At 37.0% G+C, this 17,778-nt stretch overlaps 1 protein-coding gene across 2 annotated transcripts in view; it reads right to left on the bottom strand.

Moving 5' to 3' along the window:
• Positions 1–17,778, bottom strand: part of GALNT3 (polypeptide N-acetylgalactosaminyltransferase 3) — a 120,173-nt gene that overhangs the window by 53,331 nt on the left and 49,064 nt on the right. For both annotated transcript variants that reach the window (XM_074399560.1, XM_074399561.1), the window contains one exon: positions 11,473–11,602. The gene's annotated coding sequence lies outside the window, so the exon portion shown is untranslated. The remainder of the gene's footprint in view (positions 1–11,472; positions 11,603–17,778) is intronic.

The following is a 17,778-nucleotide window of genomic DNA, read 5'->3' as shown; positions in this document are numbered from 1 at the left end:
TCAAATATGGTGGAAGTGACATTGCACGACTTCCAGGTCTAGGTCTTAAAGAGATTTTTCACCTTCTGCTTTTACTTCCTTGAATTATTCCCTTGAGACTACCATGCCATGAAGAAGTCTGGGGTGAAAGGCCATGTGGAAGGAGGCGCAGCTTCTCAGATGCTCTAACTAAGCATAGGCCCCAGCCACCTGCCAGCTCAATGCAACCTGGTGATGGACCTAAAGCAAATACCAGCAGAAGCAGCACCTGATTGACCCACAGAATCATGAGAGATATTAATTTGTTGTTGTCTTAAGTCAGTAAGTTTTGAAATAGTGTTTTCTTTAACTGTTTCACCTAAGTTTGGTCTCTTAACATGAACATAAGCACCTTTTTTTTTTCTGCATTTGTACATCCTTTGTACTCTTCCTACTCATACAGAGAAAGCTTTTGAGATGCAAATGCTTGAATGTATTGGAATTTTAGAAATCTAAGCCTTGAAGAACTCTGTACAAAACTATGCCAAAGACCATATATTCGAAGAATATGTTCTCAGTGTGAACCAGTTTTCTATTTCCACCTCAAATCTTGATTATATTGGTGCAGAATGGAGAAAGGAGAAGAGACTGGGGGTAAGATGGTGGGACAGGGGTGGGCATTGGCAATGTACCTGAGAAAAGCCCAGTGGCCTCTCGCCATGCTGGAATACCATATTGCACAACTACATAGACCCCTATTCACATAGAGTAAGATGGTTAGTAATGAGTCTTGACTTTTGAAACGAGACTGGTGAGAGGACGCACAGCAAAAGTGAAGCTAGGCTCATGGGCCCTACTGTGGAGATTGGTAAGACCCCAGGATTTTTCCTTGCCCAATGTTGAGTAGGAATAGAAAACATTTTTAAAGGGAGTCCTGAGGCAGACAGGCCTTAGGGAGTCCTGCAGCTCTCATGTGTCCCAGGAAATGCAGAGAGCCCAAAAAAGGTTTTCAGTGCCGATGAGAATTGTTTAGATCCACGTTTTTGTAACTTATTTTTTACTGGAAGAGAGGCACATCCATATATTTCCTATTGCCTATGGCTGATTGACACTGCAATAGCAGAGCTGAGTAGTTGTGACAGAGATCATATGGTGCACAAAGTCTAAAACGTTTACTATCTGGTCCTTTACTTTTAAAGGTCCTTATATTAGATGAAACACAATGAACTGGTAAAACTTAAACCTTGTGTAATAATAGAAAACAAAAATTAACTGTGTAGACCATAATCAAAGGGCCCATTGTCTTCAGCCGCTGACATTGGAACCAGGATTTAGTGTCAGAACATGAAAGCCTGGATACCTGCGATGGCCTAATACCAATTTTCTCATACCAATGTATTCTACCACTCCCATCCCATATCTTATGCTAGATAGGACCCATGCACTATGTCTGCATTTCTAGTGACACAGGAAAAGTCCCTGGTTTTACCGAGATTAGTTATTGCCACATAGCGTAACAGGGATTTGAGAGAGAAATTAACCTTGGGTAGAGACATAGGAATATAGTGTTAGATTAAGTTTCTTATATACCTAATTCTGTCTTCAGAAACTGGCACCCACTATAAAGCCTTCCACGGTGATAAGCACAAAATCAGTGTGAAGGAAATACCTGCAGAATGTTCTGCCTCAGAAGGTTTCTCATTTGTTTTTTTACCTTAGAAAACTACATGATAGCATTTTAAAAGTAGGTTTTCTATCATTTTTCTATCATTTTGCAATTTCATGTAGGAAGCATGTTGCTCACAACTTATGTTTTATATAAGCTTTTTCTGATGATGATGATGATGATGATGATGATGATGCTTGTTAATTTTCATCTCCTTCCTTTACTGTAAGTTTTTCGATTCCCTGAGACAACTATTTCTCTCCCTTGTCCTAAACCCCAAGGATACAAGAGGTACATAGGAAAACATCTATGAAGTGTGTGGGAGGAGACAACAGGGCAGGGGTCCAGAGTTCTGTGGTTTATTGCACATAAAACACTGGAAAGTGCTTTGGATGATAAGGAAGTAGCTTGTTGTCCTTTGCAGTGGCCTGACATTCTTACACTGAGAAAATCTTACTCCCCACTTTGAGCTGGGATGTGGGAGCCGGGAGGACATTTATTGAGTATTAACTCTGTGTCAGGAATTATTCCTACATTATCTCATTCAGTCTCCAGAAAACCCTACGTAAAACTTCAGGTGAGGAGACCTCAGTGATAAGCTCCAACATGCATAGCTAAAGAGCTGGAATGTAAAATCAGGTCTGCCAGACTCAAAAACCCATGCTCTAGAAACTATATCACAGAACTTGTGAAATAATTTTACCTTGAATCCAAGGGTGAATGATACGTCATTGTTAGCTTGCCATTCGGCATTCATCAATTTCTACTTTCCCAGTTTCTGCTCCGTTCATATAAGGGTCTAAAGGGTTTTCAAGTATAAATTTTACAAATTTTCAAATATAATAAAGCCAAAATTGTTCATTTCACTTCATACAGAGATTCCTTCAAATATAATATTCTATGAAACAGAGTGTCATACCAAAAAGCAAACACACTGACTGCTGAAATCAAAATGTTAAGGAACACGGGAAACTCTAGATAACTCAGAGAAAAAAGGGATTACAAAATGGGGTTGACAACAATGCTTCACTTAACAATAGAAACATTGTTCATTTGGGTACTTTATAACCTTAAATATAATGAAGTTTCTCCAAAAATTTTATTGTTACAATTTTGGTATAATTATATAATAACTTGGTCTGTGGTATTTTTATTTATTTATTTATTATTTATTTATTTATTTTGAGACAGAGTCTCACTCCGTTGCCCAAGCTGGAGTGCAGTGGTGCGATCTTGACTCATGGCAACCTCTGCCTCCCAAGTAGCCACCATGCCTGGCTAATTTTTGTATTTTTAGTACAGATGGAGTTTCTACTAAATGCTGCCCAGGCTGGTCTCAAACTCCTTACCTCAAGCAATCTGCCCGCCTTGGCCTCCCAAAGTGCTGGAATTACATGTGTGAACCTACCACACCCAGCTGTATGTGTTATTTTTAAAACAGAAAATGATCCAAAGTAATTCTTCATATTTAATAGTATAATTTGGTCTATTAAATTATAACTAGACAAAATAAATAAAATACTTCCAAATTGATACATTAATGTAAAAATAGGTCTCTCTTTTAAGTCTCTCCATAAACTTTAGTTGAGAGTTAAAGACTTTTGGACCAATAATTCTTAGCTAAAGCAATTTCTTGACAGAAGCAAAAATGTTAAATGAGAAGATACAATAAATTTAACTAATACCAAAAGTAGAACTGTAAGTTTTATCATTCAATTGTATTGAAATACATACAAACCACTAGATGTATGGAATTTCAGAGGCATTTAAGGAGTCATTCTAAAAGTATAGGAAACTAATTCATGAAAAGGTCAACCAAAATAAGAAGAGAATCCTCATAAAGTATTTTATAAAATCTCTATTATAAAAGTTATTTCACAGTAACTTTTCATTTCTACATATTGTGAAACACAATAGACCTGAGACAGCCTGTCAGTTTGTTTAATGGAATTTGGCTTTTTGCAGCTTTACAGACCACAATAAACTGGACTTACCAGTTTTGCCATCTTATCTTTTTTTAAACAGCAATTAAACACTGCCGTAATATCATAGAAATCAGGAAATAATGTTCCAGACCACACACAAATGGATGAGTTACGAAAGACTGAAGGATTATATTACTTTTAAAATATTTTACTTAGATAGAATAATGGCAATAATTATTAGCATCTTTTGTTTTATACTATTTTATTCAAATATTGAGTAGTTTCAAAGGAACATTTACTAAATACATGCAATATATGAGGAATCATAATACATTAGACAACTATGTACCTACTACTTACTTTAAAAAAAAATAGTATTTTTGTATCTACCATGGAACCATCTCAGGTTCTATCCCCTCCTAATTTTGAATTTTGTGTTCAGTCATTTTCTTATTTTCCTTTAGAGTTTTGCTGCATATGCCTAAACAAAATACTGGTTAATTTCATACTTTTTACAACTTTGTATAAGAATGAAATGTATGTATATTATTTTGTTACTTGGTATTTTTGCCCAAAATGAGGTAGATGAGATTCATATATGTTATTGCATATAGGTGTAATTAATTAATTTTCACACTGTATTGTTAATCCGTTCTGCTCTTGATGAACATTTGAAAAATCTCCAGGTGCATGTGTGAGAGAGATTGCAAATAGTGCTAAGAACATTCTTATACTCTCCTTCTGGTTAAAGAGCATGTGAAAGAGCTTCTCTTGGAAAAACAGCTAAGAGTGAAATTGCTGGGTAGTAGCAAATTTACCAGATAATGCCAATTATTTTCCAAAGTGCTTATATAACACATCCTTATGGTTCTAATGGCATGCTTCTTTACTAATTTATCACACACACACACACAGGCTCACACACATACATGATATATAGATATATCATTTGATTATATATGTATGTATATGTAACTTTTTCTGAAAATGATTTTATATAGTAAAAATCTAAATAACAGTGTTAGTGCTGCCTTTTTAGAAAACCAAAAATTGTGAAAAATGTGGTTGATTGGGAATTTTTGTCATTTGTTGCCAGGAAACAAAATATTAAGGAAAAAATGGAAAGAATGTTTTAGTTGTGTCTTAACAGATGGAAAAGCAAATGTATTTATCTTTCATTTGCCTTCTATTACACTTCTGATGTCTTCATTTATAGGACTAAAATATGCATTCACTCTATTTTCAATCTTGGTCTTTGGTCTTCTAAAGAAGTCCAAGAGCTGACTGGTGACATTCAAAATAATGTGTTATGCAAGAAACCAAATTTAGGGATAGACCATACTTCTTCACCTATAACTCCACAAAATCAGCAGAATTGGAACACTGAAAAAGAGTTTAAGATGTTTCTGTCTACTCTGTAACTCATTGTACATTTTTCTCTTATAACAATTACCCCTTTAAGTTGAAGAGGACCCACTAGCTGCCCAACTGAGTATATTTCAAATGCTGTAAAAGTTCAGACTTGACTTAACGAAAACCTTTTGGGTACAATGCTACCAGAAGCATATGCTTCTCATTTATACCTAATAAAGTTTCTTTAATTGGTGAAGGCCTATAAGAATGTGATGTTCCTTAAAAGAAACACATTGCAAAGTTCCAGAAAATGATTTTTATATTCTCTTTGTGTATATATTCTACTTTTCAAAACTTCCCAATGTCATAAAAACTCCAAATTATGTGAATTAAAATCAAGCAAATGGTAATATTATCTTAAAATGTTCCTAGAGTGGCACCCTCCCAGCTCCTGCACTCTTCTGTTTTTAATGTGTGGGCCCCTGATGGTCTCTTGCATGAGAATCAGAAATCTGTAAGCCTCTTTCTTGCAGTTAACATAAAGTGGCTTAGGTACTTCACTATGTGTTCCTTTTAGTGGTGCAATGCACTCACTAATATGCTTTATTAGTACGAAATAAGTAACCCAGTGTATGTATAAGCAATCATTGATATTAACCTAATGAGAAATTATTGAACACTAATTACTATGATAAGAAACATATCACAGGTCTCTGCTGCAAATAAAATAGAGAACTGCAAAAATTTTCTGAGTTTTCTAAGCAAAATATATTGGGCCCTAAATTATTTGGCTGTTGTTATTACTTTGTTGATGGGGAGATACTCAACACAGAGATGCCTCTCTAATCTGCAATGCAATATCACAAAGCATCCACCATTAAAATCAAAATCATACCTCAAATAATATCAATGGAATATTGATGATTGCTTATTATATGTACCAACAATTTTACATAATTTGTACAAAAGCTTTTCAGACAGGTAATATTACTATCATGTTGCAGATGAGGAGACTGTGCTTTAGAAGATATTTGTGAATTACTCAAGGTTACAAAGCTAGTGAGCAACAAAGTGAGGATTCAGCTCATGCAGGCTGATGTAGAAGCTATGTGCTTACCACACCATGCAACTCTAATAAGATATGTCTTCCATTAGTACCTTTCTTCATACATGTATGAACTCTGATGGTCCAAACATATAAAAGCACAAGATGCATACACTCATGCCTGAATAAAATACCTGCTGTGTATACTATGCCATGGGAAGTAAAGTAAGGACCCATTCACCCTTTCCCCAAGGAGCTTGCAATGTAGGGGGGGAGGGGATAAGATATGAACAAAAATACATATAATCACAAGCAAAATATGTCAATAGCCGTAAGAAACATATTCTGGCAATGCACAGAGGCAAGAACTCCTGTTGGCTAAGTGTGACAGAAAGAGTCTTTATAAAGCAGGTGAAGTGAATCTTTTGGGGAAGAGTGAAGTGGATTATCAGGATTTTGCACCAAGCATGCTTTACAGCCAAAAGTTTAAGGTTTGTTGTAGGTATGACTTGTTTTATTCTGGTTGGGCTAGGACAGGGCATGCATGAAAAGTGCCTACAGACTGGGCACTCTTCATACTCTTTGATGAATTTGTACTAAGTTATTAAACAATGGGGAACCATTGAAGTTTTGAAGCAAGAAATGATATCATTCATTCAAAAAATATTTGTGGAGTGTCAGTATGTTTTTGGCACTGTGATAGGTGATGGGAATATTGAGGTGAACAAGACCAATCCATTTCCTGCCCTCACAGATACTACAGGCTGATGGGAAGAAAGAGGCCAATATTCACTATGACTAAGAAAGTGATGACCTTGCATGAAACAGAAGCACAGCCTCTGAGTAGAAAAGTCTCTGGTGGTTTGATTTATGTTTCCCCTATTACCTTTTTTTTTTTAAAGTAAACATTTTATTTTAGAATCATTTTAGATTCTATTACCATTAGATTATAATATCATTTCAAGGTAATTTAGAAAATTCATTTCAATCACTATTAAGGTTGCTATTTGATTATTTAATAAATATCACTCTATGTCATGACTCTGTGGGACAAAATTCAAGAAGACTAACAAGTTTAAACACCAATTAGTTGCACAATCCAAACTGCTACTGTAACTAGGTAAATATACACATTAAAGAAATGTCTTTGGTACATCTGTACTTGGCTCTGATCCCTCTGAGCCTAGGAAGTCACAAAGTGTTGATCCAGAAAACTTCATAATGACCAAAGAAATATTATAAACACAGAAAGGCCAATTGTAAAAGAAGTCAACAAGAAAGGTGTATATAAACTGCCCAACTATAATCAAACACTTACATGAAAATAAATTGTAGGAAAGACCTGCTGTATTAAAGATAACTCAGAGATTTATGGAACTAAAAAAGTATGGAAGATTACTGAATTAATCCTGAGGTAAATGTCTCAGTAGAAATTAGCAATAAGGTAACTTGTGTTCCAAAACAATCAAATTAGCATGCGAACATAAACCGATATGAGGGTAAGGGGGTGACTAGTTATAAATAAGAAATCAGGCTACAGCCAATTTTTAAAAAAAATTTAAATATAATATAATGATGTTTAGTTTCCTATAAGCATTACAACACATTATACTGACAGATGCGGTGACAGCTGGTAAAAACTGTATGTGTTAATTGCCAACATCACATAACTAATATTTACTATATAAAATTTCCCTAAAATTACTTTCTTTCATCATCAGTAGCCATATCCATCTAGCATTCCTTGTTCATGTTTTGAAATATATGTATTATATTTTTCTTCTCCTTTCATGATTAAAATATGTGTATACCTATGCAACAATCTTGCATGTTATTCACATGAACCCCAAAACCTAAAATGCAATAAAAAATAAATAAAATAAAATAAAATGTAAAGTTTTATGTTCCCTAATATATCTACTTTAAAAATATTCTAAATATTGAAAATCAAAATTTTTTTTTTATAAAATACCACTGAAAGCTATTTTCTGCTGATCATTTCTTAGCAGGGTGAAGATTATATTTGCTCACAAAAATTGTGTTCTTATAATAGAAAAAGCTTTTCAGGGCTGGTGCAGTAATGCCTGTAATCCCAGCACTTTGGGAGGCTGAGGTGAGCAGATCACTTGAGTTCAGGAGTTCCAGGCCAGCCTGGTCTACATGGTGAAACCCCATCTCCACTAAAAATACAAAAATTAGCGAGGCATGGTGGTGGGCGCCTGTAATCCCAGCTATTCGGGAAGCTGAGGCAGCAGAATTGCTTGAACCCGGGAGGCGGAGGCTGCAGTGAACCAAGATTGCACCACTGCACTCCAAACTGGGTGACACAGTGAGACTCCATCTCAACAACAAACAACAAAAAAAAGAAAGAAAAAAGCATCTCAGAAAAACTTCCTTTTTTCATTGTTTCTATGCAAATAATTTCACCCTATCGTTTACCTGTCCTGAAATTTCACAGCAGCAGAAATTCTGCTATACATTATCCTTCTATCTGATAGTTAATGGCAATGTATTTGGCTATGATTTGAAATATATAACACAGTGAGTTAAATACAGGTTTATTTTCTCATGTAAAAAGTCAAGAAGTCAGTGGTTGCTGCCTTTGTTTCAGTTATTCAACAATATGATCAATCACTGTCTTGTCTTTTTATATTTCCGTTCACTGTCTTTAACCTGTTGGGTTTCCTTCCCTGTGGGTGTCATAGCAGGGTCACAAAATAGCTGCTACTGGCCTGTAATACTAGAGTGCTCGAGCCAGGACAGGATGGAGGGAGGCACTGCCAGCTGTATCTGTCTCTTTTTGTCAGAAAAGCAAAAGCTTTCCCAGAAGCTCTCTTAGCGACTCCTCCTTACATCTCAAGGCCACAAATTTCAAAGAGTAGAAAAGCAGAAAACAAGATTCTCATTTTTGGCACCATTGTGAGACATTGCCTAGGAAAAGGCACAACGACAGTTCAAATAAAATCTGGAATTCTATTAGCAAAGGACATGGAGGAATGAATATTTGGTAGGGGGCAGAAAGAATCTGCCTAAATGCCCTAGTTTATTTGGAATGTAAAAATCTTAAAGGCTGGGATTGTGCCTGTTCCCTTGTTCATGTCTAGGACTATATCATAAGAAAAATCATTGACACTACAAATTCTATACACTAGGGCAGTATCCATAAATTTCACTCAATTTTTCTAATATGAGAGGTGCTATTCGAGCCCAAAACTAGAGGTTATAAATATACATATTCTTGGTCAGCTTAGGCTACTATAGCAAAATATGATCAACTAGGTGGTGTAAATGATAGAAATTTTTTGTCACAGTTCTGGAGATTGGGAAGTTCGAGATCAAGGTGCCAACAAATTCATTTCCTGAGCAGAGCACTCCACTTACTGTCCTTGCTGTGTCCTTGCATGGTAGAGAGTTCTCTAGCTTCTCCTCTCTTCTCACAAGGACATTAATCCCATCATGAGGACTTCACCCTCATGTCCGAATCTAAACCTGAGCACCCCACAAACGTTCCACATTCAAATACCATCACACTACAGGTTAGGTGTTCAACATACGAATTTGGGGGAACATAAACATTTAGACCATTATATATTTATAAGTTAAAAATAATGTCGCATATTCCCAGAAGTCAATAATATAGAATATTCCCAGAAGTCAATTCCATGTATTAGAATACTTATCACACATTCCTATGCCCAGCAAAATTGTAGACACTGAAAAAATACCAACAGAAAATGGTTCCAGCTTTTAATGCATTTAAGCTGGAATAAGAAGTGCTGAATACAGATCCAAATTGGACTAAAATGTTATGTAACCTATAACGTCAACCTTTTATCTGGTGCCTATTATGTAATAATGCTGTAACGTACTTTACCTGATCTTCACAACACTGCTAGGTATTTATTAGCCTCATCTTAAGTGTTAGAAAACTGAGAGGTTAAGTAATTCATTCAAGGCCACCCAGGGCATAAGCAGGAGAGCTGAAGTTTGGACAAGATCTCTTTTTCCCCCAAGCCATGCTTGCACATAGTATGCATACCACTACATGCTGATTAATTCATTTTTTGAATAAAATCTTTCCTCCTTTTGTAATTCTGCCTTGTTTTTACACGTTTTTCACTGGTGTAAAAACGCCAGGGAAAGCTGGTTTTTCCTAGCTTTTTCACTGGTGATTTGTGTAGATGAATCGATGGGAACAAGGTCAGATCACTGGCAGATCAAAAAATAATGAGACATTAGATTGTTTAGAGATGAAGGTAAGGGTGAGAAGTGAATGAAAGGGAAGAAAGGGTAAAAGCTCAAGATTATGAAGAGAATAAACAGGAAACAGGAGAGAGAAGAGAGTGAACACTGCCCACATACTTCTCTGGGCACTGTGGATCCGACGGAATGGTGGTATCCCACCCTGTGACCCTGTCTTCTCTGATCTCTGGCCAAGCGTGTGGCTTGGCACTGCACAACTAACAGTTAGCAGCATTTTAGGGAAAGGCTCATGGTAGCGACCAAATTGCACTCTCCCTAGCTATTCTTGTGTTCTAATCCTTCCCTGAAGGTCTTTTATGGTTAATCTCAAACCATATAAATATTTAACTCTCCTCTTAGTTACATTGCAGAAGCCTGTTCTCAAACAAGTGTAGGTTTCAGTAACTACAAACTGAGATTAATCTACCTTAATGTCACTGTGTTCCTCCTCTTCAAGTGAGTTGACAGCATGGGTGCACACAATTTGCCTTGTTCAGTTTGTACCAACTTTTATCTCCCATTAATACAGCGTAGACTCTCAGATATGGAAAAGAGCTTAAGGCCCAACCACTCAGCCAAGATTTCAACCCACATCTCTCCACAATGTTTTTTATTTCTTTAATATCCTCCATAGTGGTCTCATAGCTATATGGGAATAATTCCAGTCCATGGAACCTAACATTTCTTCAAGTAGTCGTTTCCATGGTTAGACAACTTCAGCTACAGAGAGTGCTTTCTGATTTCACCAGTCAGGATAGTTAAGCTGTTCCGCAGTAATAAACAGCCCTAAAGTGTCAGCTCTAACACAGTGGAAGTATTATTTTTTTTTCTAACATTATGTGCCTATCAAACCGGCTTGGCTATGCTATACATTGTTATCCCTCTGGGATCCTGGCTGAGGGCGAAGCCCCTCTCTGAGACATTTCTAATCTCATGGCAGAGGAAAAGAGGTCCTGGAGAATTGTATACTGGCCGTTAGAGCTTCCACATATCATTAGCCAACATGCATCACATGGAATCATCCCACCAGGAATGACAAGGCCAGGAGCAAGACAACCCAGAGAGCAGCAGTAAATAACTGGAATTAACAGTGCAATGTTCCACATATTTATTGAGTCAAATCCTTTTCCAACTAATATCCCTCTTTCTCCATTGCCTTTTCTCTGTATCAGCTCTACAAATGTCAGGAAACCTTAGCCACGTTTTCTTCGAGCTGTCTTGCTTTCTGGTCTAATTGGCTCTAATTCCTCCACTGACCTGTTTCCTCTATCTAGTGGTCTTACCTGACATTCTCTTCAGAACCTTTATAGCTGTCTTGAGTCAGCTGGTGAGAGAATTGTTGGTCTGTTCTCCAAAGGAAGCGGTCCCTTGACATACTTTAGGATGACGGGTTTGGCTATGTGGCTGAGCGTTCTAGACAAAAAAAAAAAAAAAAAAAAAAAAAAAAAAGCTTTCCTTAAACAATATCTCATCACAGTCTCCAAATTTTTTTAGTAGCTCAAATCTTTAGGCTTTTCAGAAATGCCCACTTTGCCCTGTTACATATATAGTAGTATGTGGAGATTTTTGAGCACTTCCAGAGGACAAATGTCACATCCCTGACTATAGATAACTTAGCAATATATATACATATAGTTGTATTGACAAAACTCCTCAACCCTATTATTTTTTCATAGGACTGGCTCAGAATGCGGACTTTGGAAATAACCAGTCTTGGATCAAACCCTGATTCCACTCGGGACTACCTATAGGACCTCTGACAAGTTAACTAATCCTGAGCTCTTATTTCCTCATCTAATGAGATACAGATGATAATGATCTTTCTCATGTGGTCGTTGAGAGGACTAAATGACAACAGTGGGGGCTCAATCAATGTCTTCTTTTGTTATCATACTGGGGTCCTAGCACTCACAGCTATTTCTGGCCTTACTCAACGACCAGTCCTCTAGCATCCCCTGAGTTTACCATGGCTATGCATAGCTCCCTCTCTCCCAGGTGTCCTTCTCCTCCTGAAATGTTTCACCCTGAAGTCAGTATCATCAAGCTTGACCAGTGTCTCTTAAGGTGCTAAGAACAAGCTAAACTGGAATCACCTGGAGCCTCACGTGGCCCCCTTTCAGTGTAACTAACAGAGTTCGAAGATGGAACTTGTAAATCTGCATTTTAACAAGCTCCTTCAGCAAGGGGTGCCAGAAAAATTATAGGACATCCAGTTAAATTTGAATTTCCAATAAACAATGAATAATTTTCAGTATAAGTATGTATGTCCCATGCAATATTTGGAACATACTTATACTAAAAAAATTATTTATTGTTTATCTGAAGTTCAAATTAAATGAAGTATCTTGTAATTTTAATTGCTAGATCTGGCAAACCAATCTCAGGAATTCTGATGCATTAAATTTGAAGACCACTGGTTTCAGATATTTGGCAAAAATCTCAAATTCAACTTCATGAGCTTCCAAGGAGGGAAGGAAGGAAGGAAAAAAGGAAGGAAGGAAGGAGAGAAGGAGGGAGGGAGGAAGGGTAAGAGAAGAAAGAGAAAAGAGAGAAAGAGAAAGAAGAAAAGGAGAAAGAAAAGAAAGAAAGGAAAGAAAGAAAAGAAAAAGAAAGAAAAAGAGAAAGAAAGAGAAAGAGAGAAAAAGAAAGTCAAGCCAAGCCCATGGATGGACCCTAGATGGCCCATGCATTTACAAAATAAGCATGCAGAAGACCAAGGGTTCAGTTTTCTCTTCTTCAGAGTAGGTTAGCATTTGTTTCAGCAGCAACAGTGGCAAACATAGACAATCCAGCAGCCAGAGAAATTCTACTTCCTTGTTTCCCTAGTTTTGCACTGGGCTTCAGCTGTCTCTGTCTCCTTCTGCTTCTTCCTTTTTTTTTTTTTTTTTTTTTTTTTTTGGTCTAAACATCTCCATGTCATGCCAGCCAAAACCTCCTCATCCTCATTTGGCATTTCCTCTTTTGCTTTCCTAGAAAGCATCTTGGGCCCATCCTCCTCCGTCTGCCCCAACTTCCCAAATATCAGAATACCTAATCACGTAGCTGTATAGCCATTTCCTCCGTCTAATATTAAGTGTGAACTCCCTCAATTTTAGTTCTCTGATAGAAATTTTCTCTCAAACTACTCTGTCTTATGTGTACTAGACTAATGCATTGTGTTTGTTTGGTTTTGTACATTTACAGAGGCCTTAAAATAAACATTATCTTAGCTGACTCTTCACAATAACCCCACAATCAAGGCAGATGAAAAACTGAGCCCTTTTATTCCTAGACCAAGATCTTTTTACTCAGCTGTTGCCTCATCTCAGGTTATTATACTCACATTGTTCATTTGTCATTTTAGAATAGTGATTAAAGCATAGCTGTGTGCCTTGGGCAAGTTTCGTTTTTTTCTTATCCAATCTAAGCTTCCATTTCCTCATTTGTAAACTTAGGTTAACAATAGTACCTACATCATGGGCACTGGGTTTAGTCAGATGATCAAAGTCTTAGTACTGTGACTACATATTGTAAGCCCTCAAAATATTTACCATCATTAAAACTATCTTGTGGACCAATTCCTTTCCAGGCCCAGCTTTCCTCCTGTTGTCTTTCAGCAAATAGAGACATAAAATGGAAAACTTAGACTAAAACCAGCAAAACAAGAAGTATCAATGGCTGCACAAGGAAGTCATGCAGACCTGTGCTAAATTTTTTCTTGGCAAACGCTGCCTTTCTCCTACCTCTTCACCTTGAGCTTTTTCACCTCCACTCCTACAGTTTTATGTTCTGCGGAGTCAAAAATATAATTATCCTAAATTAGGCTCAGCAGTAACTGATTGAAATACGAGGTTCTTTAATTGGAAGCAGGAACTAGAGTGTGGTACTAAGAATGATAATATAATTATTTGCGTCTTGTCTAACTTCCCCATTTACACTGGCCTTCTTCATTTCTACCCTATTCCCTGCTAATTACGGTATCTCAAAGCCAAATGTTTGAGGCTACAATATTATCACTATGTTCACCTTCTTTAACCAATAGGGTCTTTATATGGTAATAAGTGTGATATGATATCCCCAATGAATGAGATAGAGTACATGAGTGACCTCAAAGCACATTTCCTGTACTGCAGATTCAGTGCAAAATTAGGAATATTGGGAAGATTACGACTGCTTTCTTCAGAAAATACTCAGGGCAGTATTGTGGAAAAACGGGAAATAAATGGCAGTTTTTGAAAAAGGAAAATGAATGTCTGTTACAGTGTTGAGTAGAAGAAACAGGGAATCCATGTAGAGCAGTAAGTCTAAAGTCAGGGTCACTGTGCAGCAACAGAGGACATAATCTGAGAGGTCACCTTTTCATGACTTTCAGCACTTCTATCACCATTGCTTTTCATGTTAGAGGCAGCACAAATGCAAAAGAAAAATCAAGAATATATTTAGGACACAGCAGGGAAGTCTATAAACATTTTTTGGGGGAAGAAAATTGATATTTGATGCTTTTTAAAAAAGTTATCAGTGAAAAAAATTGAAATTTCACAGGACTTTGTTACATTTATTTTTGGCTTAGAGTTTGTTTTGTTTTGTTTGTTTTTAACTGTATTTTTGGAAGGGTAAATGATGGATGGACACTGTAATCTTTTTTACTGTTTAGAAACTCTAAATGTCTTAATCCAATTTAGTCCAATACTGCATAGGAATTACCTGACTTTTGCCATTGAGGTAGGTATCATAAGCCCTTTACTGTTCTTTCTGGAGAATGTTGTGTTTTTCACTCCTTTAAGACGTGGAATCTGGCTGGGTGCGGTGGCTCACGCCTGTAATCCCAGCACTTTGGGAGACTGAGATGGGTGGATCACAAGGTCAGGAGTTTGAGACCAGCCTGGCCAACATGGTGACACCCTGTCTCTACTAAAAATACAAAAAATTAGCTGGGTGTGGTGGCGGGCGCCTGTAATCCCAGCCACCTGGGAGGCTGAAGCAGGAGAATCGCTTGAACCTAAGAGGCAGGGGTTGCACTGAGCAGAGATTGTGCCATTGCACTTCAGCCTGGGAGACAGTGTGAGATTGTCTCAAAAAAAAAAAAAAAAAAAAACATTTAAAAAAAAGATGTGGAATCTGTCAGTATGGTCACTCCCTTGACTAACAGGTTAGATTATGCTTAAGTATTGTATGTGATCCCTCCCATAAAAACTACCTCAGAAACCTGCAGTGCCTCAAATCCTCTTGTCTTTAAATGGTACAGGGAAGTAGAGTATTCCTGGGGTATATATGATACTTGTTCTCTCTGCCTGCTGGCATTCTAACATTTTGGTGAGGCTCATTTTACTTGCTATGGAATTCGACAAACAGTTCAATTCCAGAAACGTTGAGTAAGCAAGTACTGTATGCAAGGGATTCATTCAATGAATGTTTTCAACTTCTACTATGTATCATGCATAAGATTCACCTTAACGAAGGGGAAGGAGGAGGAGAAGGAAGGAAGGAAGGACAAGGAGGAAGTTGGGAGGAATCCCTGTTCTCAGGAGCTTCAACTCCTGCTGGGGAGAAGATACGTAAACATGCAGGCAATAGAAGTCGTGTGCTGCCTCCGTGGACTGAGAGTGACACAGGATAGAGCCTTGAAGAAATAACCCTGTGCTTGGGTGAAATAGATGCTGGGCAGGCAAAAACCTCTGCTGAAAAATACAAACTGAGACTTGAGTCATGCCCTCGGGAAAAGTAGAACTTTGATTCCAGTGAAAGCACAGGCAGCAGAAAATGTATGGATTTGAGAGTTAAATATAATTTTGAACCCATCTTCACCAATGAGCTGTGGTGACCATGACTAAGTTATTTTGCATCTCTAAGCCTCCACTCTAAAAGAGAAATCGTGATTTTTAGCCCAAAGCGTTGAAGTATATGTCTGCTCAAGCCTCAAGGCAGTCTTCTGTAACGACTGAGAGCATGGACTCTGAGTCCAAACGGCCTGAGTGTGAAGTCTGGTGCTAACCCTTAGCTATTAAACTTGGGCAAATTATTGAATTTATCAGTGCCTCAGTTTCCATACCTGAAAATAGAAATAAAAGCAAACCGCCTCTTAGTAGTTGTAAATTAAACAGATATGTTAATGATCTAAAGTACTTTAAAAAGTGCCCACAAATGGCAAGCTCTATAACCATTTGCTATTATTACCAAGTGTTTAGTGATGCAATATAAGCCATTAAATTACCATATTACCTGCATAGTAGATGCCCAGTAAATTTTTTATTACAGTGCACTGTGCTAAACATTGTAAAAAATAGAAATGTTCTGGCTGGTCCAAAGGTAGTGCGTTATCTCAATTGATTGTCCACAGTCAGTCACAGATCGAGCTCCTTGTTCTACTCTTTCCCCGCTTCTCACTACTGCACTTGATGAGTCAAAAAAAAAAAAAAAAAAAAAAAGTCAAAATTAAAAAAAAAAAAATGCTCCTTGTATTTTTAGGGAAGACATGAAATAAATTATAGCCTAGTCATAAGTGGCATTTACAAGTAATCATAATAAAGATGATATGTAATCAATATTGCAAGAAAGATTGGATATGTCCAATTGATAGTTCAAAATAATCAGAGATCAGGAAGAAAAAAAAAAACTTTAATAGAGACATGGCCTCCTCGTGATGGCCTGGGAAACATAGCAAGACCCTATCTCTTAAAAAAATGGAGAGATATACCCTAGAAGCATGCGATCCTAGAGGAAGACATGAGTACCTTCCAGAATGGAGGGAGGGGTAATGATCCTTGAGACAGCAATGCAAGATTACGGAGACCATTGCTGGGTGGATTAGGCAGGGAAGGCAATTCTGATAAAACCAATAATGGGTGCAAAGGCATAGAAGCATGAAAGGGCAAAAAGTGTGTGTGTGTGTGTGTTTGTGTGTGTGTGTGTGTGTGTGTGTTACAGAAAAAGACAAAGCAGTCAAGACAGATAGATCATAAGATGATCGATCATTAAAAAGAATAATACAGATCTATATGAGCTTATTTGGAATGATCTCCAGCACATGTTTTTAAATTAAAACACACACATAAACAAAAGAAAGCTAGAAAGAAAAGTATAGAATGGATATAAGGAAGAAGATTTCCATTTGTGAGACATAAATATCTACCTGTGTTTTATATATTCATTTTGTACACATGAATACTATATATGCATGGAAAATTTCTGAAAAGATCAGCCAAAAAGTACAAATAGGAATTATTTGTGGATGGGAATCTGGACTAGGCAGCAGGCACACTTTTCATTGCCTGTCCTTTGTAGTATGTGATTTTTACCATGCTAATATATTTTTATTAAAAATTATTTGATTAAAGAAAAAAATAACCACTGGAGATAAGTCGTTTTTGGTCAATTCCATAGTGGCTAGTTAGAGGCTACGTAATATGCAATCTTGACATTAATGCCCATATTAATAAACCCGTATTTCCCAGTCCTAGTTTTATTACAAGTTCATTTCTGAGTGGCTCAAAAACTTGTAGAATTATTTTAAAGATCTCAAAATAAAAGTAAGCGGAAGTACAATTTTGAAAGGAAACATGTTTCACACAGTTTGGGAAAGAGGGAAGTATTGTTTTCAAATAGGGAGCAGT

Source organism: Saimiri boliviensis, chromosome 5 (assembly GCF_048565385.1).
Source record: "Saimiri boliviensis isolate mSaiBol1 chromosome 5, mSaiBol1.pri, whole genome shotgun sequence".
Lineage (NCBI taxonomy): Eukaryota > Metazoa > Chordata > Mammalia > Primates > Cebidae > Saimiri > Saimiri boliviensis.
This window is presented reverse-complemented; position numbering and strand designations above follow the sequence as displayed.